The sequence below is a fragment of the Schistocerca americana genome, chromosome 6, assembly GCF_021461395.2.
Source record: "Schistocerca americana isolate TAMUIC-IGC-003095 chromosome 6, iqSchAmer2.1, whole genome shotgun sequence".
Lineage (NCBI taxonomy): Eukaryota > Metazoa > Arthropoda > Insecta > Orthoptera > Acrididae > Schistocerca > Schistocerca americana.
This window is the reverse complement of record NC_060124.1, coordinates 130543012-130557778: the sequence shown is the minus strand read 5'-3', so window position 1 is coordinate 130557778 and position 14767 is coordinate 130543012. Positions and strand designations below refer to the sequence as shown.

Below are 14767 nucleotides of genomic sequence, written 5' to 3'. Positions count from 1 at the left end.
AAGGAAAAATGCACGTTTTGTCCTCAGAACAGTCTGCCTACATTTACCATAGACGAAATTCGCTGAAGACCGAGAGATATTCATGTCTCACGTCGCACTCATTTGGAGTTCGTCGCTCACGCGAGCATTGAAGTCTCTGGCTTCACGATCGGAATTTGGAATGTTAGACATGGATACGTAATTGTCACCTGACCGAAACAGATGTCTTAGGAATAGGTTCTGTGAACGCCGTTCGTGAAACACACTGAAACGTTGCAGTACTGTGTACAGAACTAATCTGCCTGTGTAACTGTCGAGAAATGGCGGCGGATGAATTTAGAGCGTCGGTATTGGGGGCGGGTTTGCCCTCGTGATGTATTTCGCGTAGGACCCTTAAAGACACGATGGGGAGGGCGAGTATGGGCGAACTGAACACGGAAGACAGTGCCCTGCGGCGGGCTGGGAGTTAGGGAAGCGCGTGTGAGGAGGGAGCGACGGGCGCCGGCGCCGCGCAGGTGCGCCGACGGCGGGCAGCGACCGCTGCGCTTCCGGCCGACCTTGGCGCTGCGCTGCGCTACGCGGTACCCACCTGACTGCGGCTGGCCGTGACTCTGGAGATGCGGCAGGGGCTGTCCTGTGGCTGCGGCTGCGGCTGCGGCTGGGCTGGGCTGGTCGGCGCTCCTCCGCGGCGCAGCAACACACACTGGTGGCCGACGCGCCGGCGTCGCCAACTTTTCTTGGCGCGCCGCGAGCGGCCCGGGGTGGGGGTCCGAACCGCTCGGCGACGCGCTCGCTGGTTGGTGCGCTCCTCATTGTTGGGGCCGCGTTTGTTGGCGTCAGCTGGCCAATCGCGGTGTGCCCGCGATCCCCTTACACTGGCACTTCCCATAAGCCCCCAGCCGCCTTGGCCACCTATTCTCGCTAATCCCTTTTGCCGACGATGCAATCGCGGACAATGTCTGCGCCGGAGGGGGGGGTGGGGAGGGAGAATTTTTCCTTTTCCTCTTGGTCAGCTCCGACAGCGGGTGTTTCTCTTTTTGGGGCCGATGTCCCGCCCCTGACGCCCACCTCCAGACACGTGACGGTCGGACGCGGCCGCTGAGAGAAGGACCTGCCGTCTCGCACGTGCGTTTTGTTGGGGGGAGATAGGTCTTCTCCGCAGCCTTTATTATGACAGGGCCAAATTCGCAAGGATCATGCCGAGAGGCCTTCCAGTCTTGACGGGGACAATTTTCTGCGGTCCCGCAAGTTCCGCGTTCTCGCCTCCAGATATGAAAGTCATCGTCAGGTGCTCAGCAGCAGGTGAAAATCACACCATTTAACGGAAATCCTCCAGTTCACTTTATTTTACTTGTTCGTGTTATGAAACCGAGCGAGATGATACAGTCGATTCAGGACATTGAACTTATGTCAAGTTGTTGCTGATTTTTCTTAAACAGTTGGCGTGAATGTTTGGATGATTATCTGTTTTGTGGATTCATAGCGCAACTGTGTTACGATATCAGTACGGAGGGTGTGACGCACCACTCGTCCAAATACGTTATGTATTTAACTTATGTATTTTTTTTTTTTTTTTTAAAAAAAAAAAGTTTCAGGGCCGGCCGGAGTGGCCGTGCGTTTCTAGGCGCTACAGTCTGGAACCGAGCGACCGCTACAGTCTCAGGTTCGAATCCTGCCTTGGGCATGGATGTGTGTGATGTCCTTAGGTTAGTTAGGTTTTAATTAGTTCTAAGTTCTAGGCGACTGATGACCTCAGAAGATAAGTCGCATAGTGCTCAGAGCCATTTGAACCATGTTTCAGGAAGACTTAATCGCATTTCCAAGTACGTAAATGTATTATGCCACTAGGCACTATCAGAAGTGTACAATCACAATAAGTGCATTGTCAAGCATATATAATTGTAGATGTCAAAATATAACGATCATAAATACTGGTGGCGCTTATCGCAGAACTGACAGAGTGCAACGAGGGTGTTAACACTGGGGTGAAAACTTAGAAAGGGCCCAGACGATGTCTTCCTTTCATCCATCTGTCTCCAACTGAGCTATCACTCCGCCTCGAATGACCTCACAAGGGGAAGGTATCAGACACGACCAGCCGATTCGCCTCTTACTCGGCAGGTCGCTCGTGCACAACCTAAAATGTACGAATCTAAGGGATCTTGGATCAACATCACCCCCCCCCCCACCCCCCACCCCATCCTGGTCCCTCCCTCTCCCCGCTCTTTTGAGAAAACCATCCATAAAGTTCATGACATGCAATCGTCTCAAAATTTCTGGGACCCATAAACAGTTGAAAATTGAGCAGTTTTCATCATCGTATATGTGATGATGAAATCAATGAAACAAACGTTTACGACTGCCGCTTGCTCGGTACGTAAACTTCTCTTTTTTCTCTTACTTTTTTTTCCTCCTAAGTTGTCTGTTTCGCCGTCGTTTTGTCTTCATCAATTCTGTGGGGTTGTCGCATGATATCTTTAAAACACACTATCATCGACGAGAACTTTATTCAGGTTTTTAAATGGCTCTGAGCACTATGCGACTTAACTTGCGAGGTCATCAGTCGCCTAGAACTTAGAACTAATTAAACCTTACTAACCTAAGGACATCACACACATCCATGCCCGAGGCAGGATTCGAACCTGCGACCGTAGCGGTCGCGCGGCTCCAGACTGTAGCCCCTACAACCGCTCGGCCACTTTAGATGGCTCATATTTGCCATAAATAGCTATATTACCGTGACGTTCCCTAAATGAACAATGGAATGGTCTCGTTTACAAATATACCATCGCATTAACAGCATAAACTGTATATCTATCTGCTTATTTTTAAGGCATAAGTATTACTCCAACCTATAACTGGAACAGATTGATTTTAAGAAACCCCTTCTCTGAAAAACTTTGCTGTCCTCTAATTACTTCTTTCACCCTCTGTATCTGAATTTCTCTCTCTCTCTCTCTCTCTCTCTCTCTCTCTCTCTCTCTCTCTCTCTCTCTCTCCCCCTCTCCCCTCCCTCCCCCTCTCCCCTCCCCCTCCCCCCTCCCTCTCCCCCTCCCCCTCCCTACCTCTCCCCCCTTTCTCTCTCTACCTCCATCCTCCCGTTCATATTTTCTATGTATTAATTTAGTTATCTGCGTATTTCCTTAGATACTTTTCAAATGAACAATAACTCAATAGATATACCGAAATAAAACCAAGGTATGTACCCCAAGTCAGCCTGATATTACATATATCTCTTTATACTATTAAGAGTACATATGTCTGTAAAGTTTTAGTACAGTATCAGTATGTTACTCCAGCATTGGTTATATCACATAACACATTGAAGTTTAACAAACTTGTAGCTCTAAAGTATCCAAAACTTAGCTCTGTTTCAGGCAATCCTGTCAGTCTCTATCTCTGAAAACCAGCCAGAATTGTTATTTATTAGTAATTTTACCACCGTTGGCAGCATAATTATTGTACTTAAGGTTTTGAAGCAGGTCACGTGATTGTATGAACGAGAATGAAATTTAAGCTACATGAACTTCACAGAATGGTTTTGCATACCACTCGAAATATTTATTTTAAGGCCTGTATGCATCAGCTGAACCAAAAACCTTCACAATCCTTTAAAACTTATTCTGAAATAATAGTGCTGTTTTGCTATATATTTTTTGTACAGTGAAATGATGTTTCTGTTTTGCTATAAGATTTTATGTTCTTTGCAACTAATAGTTTCCAGACACAATTTTTGTATACAAAGTATCTCATTCTACTTGTGATGTATTACGATAGAGAAAGGGGCCTGTGCACCACTGGAGGTATTCTATTTTAGTTGTTTCACTTTCATATTTATATATAGGTTTAGTTTTTAATCATAAACCTCCCCAAAACCATGTTCTGAAATAGTTTTTTTCCCTTTCTCCTCTAGACAGTACCACAGGTTACCTCAAACTAATAACGCAACACATTCTTGTTGTACCGACACATGTAAATTCGCCTGATGATGAAGGTTTAAACCTTGCAGGCGCGTTGTGGATGTAAATAAACAGTGACTGGTAACAGTAAACTTGTTCTTTCATTCGAAAGAAATCACCAGATTCGAATTGTGGGAAATTTGCTATGGTAAATTGATACATCGGTTTCATACTCGGTTATCACTAAACATGAAAAATACCTGTTATAAGCGAAACGAAAGAAATACCACCAAATACTACTATCGGTTTTTGGTGTGGCCGAGCGATTCTAGGCGCTACAGTCTGGAAACGCGCGACCGCTACGGTCGCAGGTACGAATCCTGCCTCGGGCATGGATGTGTGTGAGGTCCTTAGGTTAGTTAGGTTTAAGTAATTCTAAGTTCTAGGGGACTGATGACGTCAGAAGTTAAGTCCCATAGTGCTCAGAGCCATTTGAACCATTTAGTGTCGGTTTTAACCGTTCGGTTTTTCCCATCTCTACTGTAGCCCCATGCTACGGTACTGTGGCACGGTAATTTCATGTACATCAAAACAACTATTTAAATTATGCACTTAGACAGTTCGGATCATATGCTCTTTCGAGCATAAAAGTGGATCGAAAAGGGTCTAAATGTCATACTGCGTAACTTAAAGTTATTCAGGAATTGAAGGCGCAATTTACACATTACCATGAGTCGAAACTTCCTTCCTTTCACCGGAAGTTGTTACCGGAATGTTCGCGTCCCAGAATGTGAGAAGTTATTTACTGACTTTCTATATAACATGTTATTTCAATTCCAATTTTTACAGATCATATTATTATGCTTCCAATTTGCAGATGATATGGTAATATGGGGTGATAAAGAGGTAGATGTACAGTTACAACTTGATGCGTGGAAGGAAATAATGATAAGGTATGGATTAAAAATAAATAAAGATAATAGTGAAGTAATGGTATTTGGAAGAGAGAAAGGGATCAACGGAAATATTACCTTGAATGGAGAACCCTCAAATTGGTAAAAAGTTTCACTTATTTAGGGAGTGAAATATCTAGGGATGGAAGAATAACTAACGAAATTAATAGGAGGTTGCAGAAGGGAGGCAATTTCTACCAAACAATAAAACACCTGAATTTGAATAAGGAAGTTTCAGAAAAAGCAAAACTCCTTATGTACGAGAATTACTACTTCTTTATTGTCACCTATGGTGGAGAAACACGGACAATGACAGAAAAGCACTGGAGCAGACTGCAAGCAGGGGAAATGAAATTTCTCAGAGCAGTTAAGGGAAAAACAAGAATGGATAGAGTAAGGAATGTAGAGATTAGAAAGGACCTTAAACAAGAAAGTATGAGAGAAGAAATTGAAAAAAAAAAAGAGATTAAGATGGTATGGGCATGTTAAGAGGATGCATGGGCAGAGGCTCCCCAAAGTTATGGAAAAACTAAAGATGGATGGGAAAAGACCTAGAGGGCGCCCAGGAACACAATGGAAAATGGGAGTGAGAATATCTGTGAAAAGGAGATGTGTGAGCTGGCAGCAAGTGGAGGAAGAAAAGTGGTGGGAGGACCGAGCCAAATGGAGAGGACTCGTCAGCACCAAGACCCGGCAGTAGCTGGAGCGGGATCGGGATGTAGATAGATATTATTATGCTCCACTGTGGCATTATTGGCCATGTTAGAGACAGAAAGCATCTTAGTTTGACAAGAATTGGGTGGAAGTCGACACTATCTGTGGTGTAAGAGTTGTTTAAGCATTACTGAGAACGACAAGGCAAATAAAAACTGCTACCGAGGGTATAATTTTGCAGTGGTTTCGTCACTCGCTAAATAAATGTTGTGCATCTAACACCCTGTTGGAAGCGTTTCTATACAACGTCACTTCGTAGACTTGCTTGTCAATTGCGTTGGATACTTATTTCAAGCAGCATGTCACTTGTCTTCACTAAAAAAGGCTGAGTCACGCGGAATCGAACCCAAAACTTATGCTGTAATAACCAGCAACACCAACCACTAGAACAAAGAAAAGGAGTCGTTGCAGATAAATAATGGCCGATTCAAGCAACGATGGACAGTGATTTTCAAATGGGGAATTCGGGACATATTCATAGGATTGGAGGTGGGCTGTAAAATCCTTTGAGGTTCAGTAGATTCGTGGAAAGCCTCCCAAGGTATGGATATTAAATTTTGTTTAACTCTGCTATCCTGACATTATTTTCCATGCGAAGTTGTAGGGTCCGGGAGGCAACAAAATCACGCAGTAGTTCCACATTATACTTCGACTGTAGTGATTTACAAGCAGTAACAAAAAATGCTGCTGCAGCAACACAGTTGCCTTTTCTTGTCGATATTCACAGCTAACAACATGTTGGACCTCTTGAAGTGATTACAGATTCTCTTACTGCTCGGGCAAGGCTGCAAGGAGGGAGTGTAACAAAGTTCACTGAAATACGAATCAGAATACCAGCATTAAAATCTCGCTTTCACTGATGTTAATTTCTTACCATTTGGGAAGTCCAACTTTTTTTTCCTATCATTGTTTCTGTAAGTAATAGTGATGTGCTACATTTTTGCTTAGAATGTTTCCGCAGACTGCGTGGCGTGTTCACAGCGACAGTGTTAACTACCGGATGTCACTTTATTGTGGTAGGATTACCCAGGAAACTATGGAAAATTGTAATCATTGCGTAAATAAATAGGTTCACATGGGAATTGAATAGATTTTGTGCTGTCAAGAATTCACCATTCAGACGAAAATCAGGAATATGCTTCAGCTGACTCATCATTTACATGAACGACATTCTTGTCTGAATCGTCTATTCGAGCCAAGTGAATCTGGTGTAGCGTCCCTGGGATTTTATTCTTGTGCTGAGTCGTGCCTGTCTTGAGTGGTCGTTGTCGTTTACACGTCAGCATCAAAACTGTGTATGTTAAGAGAACTATCTGCTGTGCGGATTGCCACCTGAATGGTGAAAGTGACGTTATGAGGTAACATCCATTTTACGAAAATCGAAATACGGCAACAGAACGTAGGAACGTGCAATGATACTGCAGTTAATGATAAAAGCAAAATTCGTAGTGGATGTTCTTGACGAATGTCGTACAGTATGTTCCCCACTCGTCTGATAATTGAAAGAAAAGGAAACGTGTCTTCCAAACATTTCAGAACTTTTACGTTTGTTTGCTCGTGGAAATATACTATGAGGCGCCAAAGAAACTGGTATAGACGTGTGTATTCAAATATAAGGATGTGCAAACAGGCAGAATACAGCACTACGGCCGGCAACTCCTACATAAGACAGCAAGTGTTTGGCGCAGTTGTTAGATCGGTTACTGATGCTACGATGGCAGGTTATCAAAATTTAAGTGAGTTTGAACGTGGTGTTATAGTCGGCGCACAAACGACGGGACACAGCACCTCCGAAGTAACGATGAAGTGGGGATTTCTTCGTACGACCATTTCACGAGTGTACCGTGCATATCAGGAATCCGGTAAAACATCAAATCTCTGACATCGCTGCTGCAGGAAAAAGATCCTGCAAGAACGGGACCAACGACGACTGAAGAGAATAGTTCAACGTGAGAGAAGTGCAACCCTTCCACAAATTGCCGCAGATTTCAATGCTGGATCCTCAACAAGTGTCAGCGTGCGAACCGTTAAACGAAACATCATCGATATGGGCTTCCGCTTCCGGAGCCGAAAGCCCACTCGTATACCCTTGATGACTGCACAACACAAAGCTTTACGCCTCCCCTGCACCCGTCAACACCGACATTGGACTGTTGAGACTAGAAACATGTTGCCTGGTCGGACTAGTCTAGTTTCAAATTGTATCGGACGGATGGACGTGTACGGGTACGGAGACAACCTCATGAATCCATGGGGACTGTTCATGCTGGTGGAGGCTCTGTAATGATGTGGAGCATGTGCTGCTGGAGTGATATGTGACCCCTCATACGGTTTGATACGATTCTGACAGGTAACACGTGCGTAAGTATTGTGTCCGATCGCCTACATCCATTCATGTCCGTTGTGCATTCCAACGGACTTGGGCAATTCCAACTCTTCTGAGTTTAAACACTTTCGCTGGTCAACAAACTACCCAGACATGAACATTATTGAGCATATCTGGGATGCCTTGCAACGTGCTGTTGAGAAGAGATCTCCACCCCCTCGTATTCTTACGGATTTATGGAGAGCCCTGCAGGATTCATGGTGTCAATTCCCTCCAGCACTACTTCAGACATTAGTTGCGTCCATGCCACGTGGTGTTGCGGCACTTCTGCGTGCTCGCGTGGCCCCTCACGATATTAGTCAGGTGTACTAGTTTCTTTGGCTCTTCATTGTATAATTACAAGAACATCAAGCAATACAGGATCTCCCAAAAGAACACCGACAAAGTTTAGGGACAGGTTCCTCATTCAGAAATAAGTGAAAAATGTGTAGTTCTAGTGCAAGGTGTTTGCTTTCCCCATTTTGGGAGTTGGAAGTGCAACCAAAAGAAGAACAAAATGTCTAGTAAACATGGGGTCTAAAATGCATAGTTCAAGTGCAGTCTTCGCCTGTGTGAAACACGTCTCTTCTACCGAACAAGTGCTCAGAGCTACTCAGGTATGCATTTTAGAGCCCATGTTTACTAGACTTTTCTGTGTATACTAACTCCCAAAATATGAAAAGCAAGGAGTTTGGATTAGAAGAGATGTGTTTCAGAGTATCGGCCGTGCGGTTAAAGGCGCTGCAGTCTGGAACCGCAAGACCGCTACGGTCGCAGGTTCGAATCCTGCCTCGGGCATGGATGTTTGTGATGTCCTTAGGTTAGTTAGGTTTAACTAGTTCTAAGTTCTAGGGGACTAATGACCTCAGCAGTTGAGTCCCATAGTGCTCAGAGCCATTTTTCAGAGTATCGAGGATGAACAAGTGCCCATATCTCTTGAGGTATGCACTTTAGAGCCTATGTTCTTGTTTACTATACTTTTTTCTTGTTTTGGTGTAGGGGACCTGTCTCTAAAGTTTGTCGGAGTTTTTATTTTGGGATACCTTGTATTTAGAAGGCTGTAAATAGCATCTTTGTATTTCCATCGATTGTATCTTCTTTCTTTCAATGTGCCGAATAACACGGAAAATTATTTTCCCCGCTAAAGAGATTTTACTTTCTCACTGTTGGAACAATATTCATTTCAAAAACGTTTATCTGTTTAAATTGTTTCTATGCATAGTGTAGGCCTTTTCTTTGTCCAGGTATTGTGGAATGTAAATAGTATTTTGCTTTCAGATATTTCATCTCTCTTGTGGGAGAACACTCATACGAAAAATACCAACCTTTGTGCAACCTTCCCAGTGTGTCGCGTATATAAGGCAAACGACAAAGTAAAGATTAAGATGACAGAAGTAGCACAAAACCCATTACCATAACAGAAAAAAACTCGGCGAGAATAGGTTAATGTAATAAAAGGAACACCTGCAGCCGTCCTTTTGGTGCAATTTGTTATATAGCTACAAGTTTCGGTGATTCAGTACACCATCTTCTTGCCTTAACTGACGCTGAGGGGTCCCATCAGCGACCAACATCTATGAACTGGTTTGCGTTGAGTGTAACAGCGATGATGTGTCTGAAGCCGTTCTGCCACGACTGTAGACACAACATCGCTGTTATAGTTTACAAAAACCAGTTCATGTATGTTGGCGACTGAGGGGATCGTATGTACGATTGGAGTTCACCCCCTCAGCCTCAGTTAAGACATGAATATGGTGTACTGCATCACCGAAACTGGTAGCTATATAATAAGTAACATCGAAAGAACGATTGCAGGTGTTCCATTTTATTAAATAAGTGAGCGGCCGATCCCTCAAGCCTCCAATCAGAAGGATGGACATACGAAAGGATACAGACGACGTCACAGTTACTGATCATGTGCAGTTTGCAGCATACGCAAGATTTTAGAACTCCAGATTCGGCACGGTCAATTGATCATTCACACATCCGGCCGTGGCGTACCTCATCGTGATCTCTGAGGCGGCATGAAGTGACCTTTACCCGCCTCCGAAATGGGTAGTTTCCCCTCACACTAGCGATGGGATGGGAAAAACCAACCGGTTAAAAGCGATACTGGTGTTTTGTGGTATTTGTTTCGTTTAGGTTGTAACAGGTATTTATCCTGTTCATTGACAACCGAGTATAAAACCGATGTATCAATTTGCTATAGTAATGGTGCTAAAATTTTTGGTTTTAGCTAAAACCTAAAAAAAAAAAAAAAAAAAAAAAAAAAAAAAAAAAAAAAAAACTGGTGTGGTAGGCTTTCTGGGGCTTCTAGAATATTGATATCGTCTTTGAATGATATTGTTTCTGATGAAAGAACTCTGTTCTAGATCAACTCATTGTTATTGTTGTTGTGGTCTTCAGTCCTGAGACTGGCTTGATGCAGCTCTCCATGCTACTCTATCCTGTGCAAGCTTCTTCATCTCCCAGTACCTATTGCAACCTCCATTATGCGTCTTTTAAATATGAACAGACTGGACAATAAATATTCGCCATTGAATTAATTCGTCATTGCAATTTTAAATTGCAAATTAACAGTTACGTTCCTGATTTTGCCTATAATCTAAATTGTTAATATTTAAATTTTTTAAGAAAGCATTTTTGGCTTTGTCAACGAAAAGTTAATTGCATTCAACTTACCGTTAAAAAATAAGTATATACTCGTACATTGATGAACCAAATCATTATCCCACCTGCTTAAAAGTTTGTTTGTCCGTCTTTGGAAAGAAACACGTCACTAATTCTGCGTATCAAGGATCCGACGGTTTGTTGGCAGCTTTGTGCAGGTATGTGGCATTAGAGGCCTACGCATAGGTAATGTAATTCTCTTAAATAACGGGCCACTGATTTGCGTACGTGGTGATGGCGATCGATAGCGACCCAGATGGATTGCACAGGACTTACGTCAGGCGAACTTGGTCGCCGAGACATCAACGAGAGTTCACTATAATGCTCCTCAAACTACTATAGCACGGTCCTGACTCCGAGACATGGACAGTTACACTGCTGAAAGATGACATCAAGCATGAAGGAATACAGGTGGTTCGCAGCTGGCAGCGTGTCTTCGATTGCTACCAGAGGTCCCATGTAAGCTCAGGAGAATGTCTCCCATAGCATAATAGTGCTCCCACCAGCCCGCGTTCTCGCCGCGCTACACGTTTCGAGCGGCTGTTCACCTCGATGAGGGCGTTTGTGGAGACGATCCTCGACCTAGCGTAACAAAAATGTGATTCACCAGAAGAGCCGACACGTTTCCATTTATCGAAGGTCGAATCCCGATGGTCCCGTGCGCACTGCAATCGTAATTGACTATGTTGATGGATTAACATATGAACACATGGGGAGGGGGGGGGGGGGTGTCTCTGTGGAGCTTGGTGTTCAAGAACGTACGATGAACGGTGTGCTCTTTCGGCAGAGATGCCACAGATTGCCATCTGTCCTACTTTACAGAGCACACAGGTCTCCGAACTTCCGTTCTGTGAAGGGTTGCCGGCCGGGGTGGTCGAGCGGTTCTAGGCGCTACAGTCTGGAACCTCGGGACCGCCACCGTCGCAGGTTCGAATCCTGCCTCGGGCATGGATGTGTGTGATGTCTGTAGGTTAGTTAGGTTTAAATAGTTCTAAGTTCTAGCGGACTGATGACCTCAGAAGTTAAGTCCCATAGTGCTCAGAACCATTTGAACCATTTTTGTGAAGGGTCGTGGACGTCCAACCATTTAGCGCCTAGTGGTAGTTTCACTGTCCTCCTACCCCATTCCGTGGATACTCACGACAGTAACACGTCAACACTCGACCAGCTTCGCCATTTTCGACATAATCGTTCACAGGCTCCGGGTAATAATGTGATGCATCCCATTTGCACCCCATATCGTCGCAAGCGCGATCGCCTGTCCGTGTCTGCTCCGTTTACATACTTTCGTTACAGCGTCACGTAGCCGCACCGACACCCAGCGGCATCCAGCATCGCGGTGGGCAGTAGTCATGATGAAACTTCCTGGCAGATTAAAACTGTGTGCCGGACCGAGACTCGAACTCGGGACCTTTGCCTTTCGCGGGCAAGTGCTCTACCAACTGAGCTACCCAAACACGACTCACGCTCCGTCCTCACAGCTTTACCTCCGCCAGTACCTCGTCTCTTACCTTCCAAACTTTACAGAAGCTCGCCTGCGAATCTTGCAGAACTAGCACTCCTGGAAGAAAGAATATTGCGGATAGCTCAGATGGTAGAGCACTTGCCCGCAAAAGGCAAAGGTCCTGAATTCGAGTCTCTGTACGGCACACTATTTTAATGTGCCAGGAAGTTTCGTATCAGCGCACACTCCGGTGCAGAGTGAAAATCTCATTCTGGAAACATCCCCGAGGCTGTGGCTAAGCCATGCCTCCGCAATATCCTTTCTTTCAGGAGTGCTAGTTCTGCAAAGTTCGCAGGAGAGAGCTTCTGTAAAGTTTGGAACGTAGGAGACGAGGTACTGGCAGAAATAAAGCTGTGATGACGGGGCGTGAGTGGTGCTTGAGTAGCTCAGTTGGTAGAGCACTTGCTCGCGATAGGCAAAGGTCCCGAGTTCGAGTCTCGGTCCGGCACACAGTTTTAATCTGCTAGGAAGTTTCATATCAGCGCACACTCCTCTGCAGAGTGAAAATCTCATTCTAGTAGTCATAATCTTTTTCATTCGAAATAGTCAAAGAAAAAGAACGCTACAAATTTTACACAAAAGGTGGTTATTTGTGTGCCACATCTACGAAATAATAAAAAATGGAAGTTATGGCACGAACAATAAATTGAAAACATATTAATTCATTCATATTTTATAATAAAAACAGAAATTAATTGATCTGTTGCCTGTATCTACGTAATACGCTGTTGTCTGCTTGCGGCTCTTAGAAACGGACAATTTTTACACGTGAATTAGAGTTCTCCAACCTTAGTTTACACCCTTTAGCTGAATTAGTGGTATAGTCGTGGATTACAAGGTGATTTTAAACAGAGATTTAAAAAATTAGAATCAGTAGGACAATAATGCCGAATTTTTGTGGTATGCAAACTCTCATTGCTATTCGAGTAACGCAGCTTATAGTGTAATTATTCTTTTATTTACTTATTTAATTTAATATTTTGATTCTATGTATCTTGATATGTGTTACACAAAAGCATGGGAGAGCATGTTCCAACCTTTTTGCGTTGTCTACTTTATTGTTGGAAATATAGCATTAAAAACCGAAAAGCGATTACTTTTATTGTTGGAAATATAGCACTAAAAACCGAAAAGCGATTACTTCAGAAATCGGTTATTTTAGGCGATTTTAACAGCCACAGTTAAACTGCAGATGAAAATAACCGGTGTAACTGAAAATCGGTTGTTTCAGCGATGAACTGGCCTGCCTACTTCACGTATGGCTTCCTATCTTTTCGTAATCATCCGACAGTGTTACCCAATCAGTGATGCCTGTGATGTGCAAATAACTGTACGCCACATTTTTACTGAGTGCATATTGTATTGTGATGCGAGGACATAAGGAAATTTCTGTGGGAACTAACCCCTATTTTAGCTGTTGACGAGACGAGAATGGTGAAGCTTTTAAAGTTTTATGAAGTTTCCGGACTCCAGCCTAAGCTTTTAGGCTGTAGGTTTTAGTGTCTGGCGGAGTGTCTGACTCAACCCTTATTTTAGGCGATCAGCAAAGCGCAGCTTTTCTAAGGCACTGCAGTCATGGACTGTGCGAGTGATCCCGGCGGAGGTTCGAGTCCCCTCGGACATGGGTGTGTGTGTTTGTCCTTAGGATAATTTAGGTTAAGTATTGTGTAAGCTTAGGGACTGATGACCTTAGCAGTTAAGTCCCATAAGATTTCACACACACAAAGCGCAGCTTTCTGCTGTATTCTTTTACTTCTTTCGTTTGCTTTTTCCTTTTTACTGTACGTTTTCAGTCTGAAAGTAATTTTCGCCGTTTTGTGTGGTGTGGGTGTATGTCCTTCTAGCTTTATCCCCATTTTACCTTGTAGTTGAGGTTTTAATCGTTTTACACCGGTTAACTGCACTTGTAAGGGTGCTAAAGATCTTGCTGTCGTGTGCCCACACCAAGGTATCATTAGTGATAATTGACGTCAATGACCCACTCGCGGCGTAGCGCTTGATTTAGAGGCAAGAAAGTGACGGACACCTACAACGAAAAGTCGATTTTGACCAGAAAGTAGTTCTTGTGGGAACGGAATTGAGACATTTTCGGATCATAGGAAATATCGTAATCTCTAATAACTTCTCATGCAACGGGGAAGTTAACCCCGCACGACGCCAAAAATACCTGTATCTGTTCTGGCGCATTGCCGATGAAGAAAGTTAATTCTGAAAGCGCATTTAGTGAAACAGAAATGGAACCAATCGACCGGTTACAACCGATACCGGTATTCTAGTTCTGAAAAAACAAGTATTTTTTGGTATTTGATTGGTCTCGGTTGTAACACTGTTTTTTAATTTTTCTAAAAAACATGTAAAAAATTCGGTACATAAATTTAGCATAGCAACGGTGCTAAAATTTTTGTTTTTTAATAGTACTTTTTAAATGAATATCTATTCCTAAAATTTCCATTATTTTGAAATATTGGGTTATTGTAGAAACAGCAAAACGATCAGTGCCATTTTAATAACAACGAGCAACAAACACATGCCACAAGAATTGGTATAGCGTTGCTGAGACAGTAATATAACTGCTGGCGTGTAGCGCGGCGCGTGTATGTGGAGTGTGTAAACTTGTTCCCGTCTGACCTATAACGCAGTTTCTCACTGTCGTCGATGAACATCTGTTGTCTTGCAGAATGGC

At 43.6% G+C, this 14767-nt stretch overlaps 1 protein-coding gene across 1 annotated transcript in view; it reads right to left on the bottom strand.

Annotated features, from left to right (window-relative positions):
* Nucleotides 1-696, bottom strand: part of LOC124620006 — a 219216-nt gene extending 218520 nt beyond the window's left edge. The window contains exon 1 of the mRNA XM_047146671.1: nt 569-696. The gene's annotated coding sequence lies outside the window, so the exon portion shown is untranslated. The remainder of the gene's footprint in view (nt 1-568) is intronic.
* Nucleotides 697-14767: the final 14071 nt, after the last annotated feature.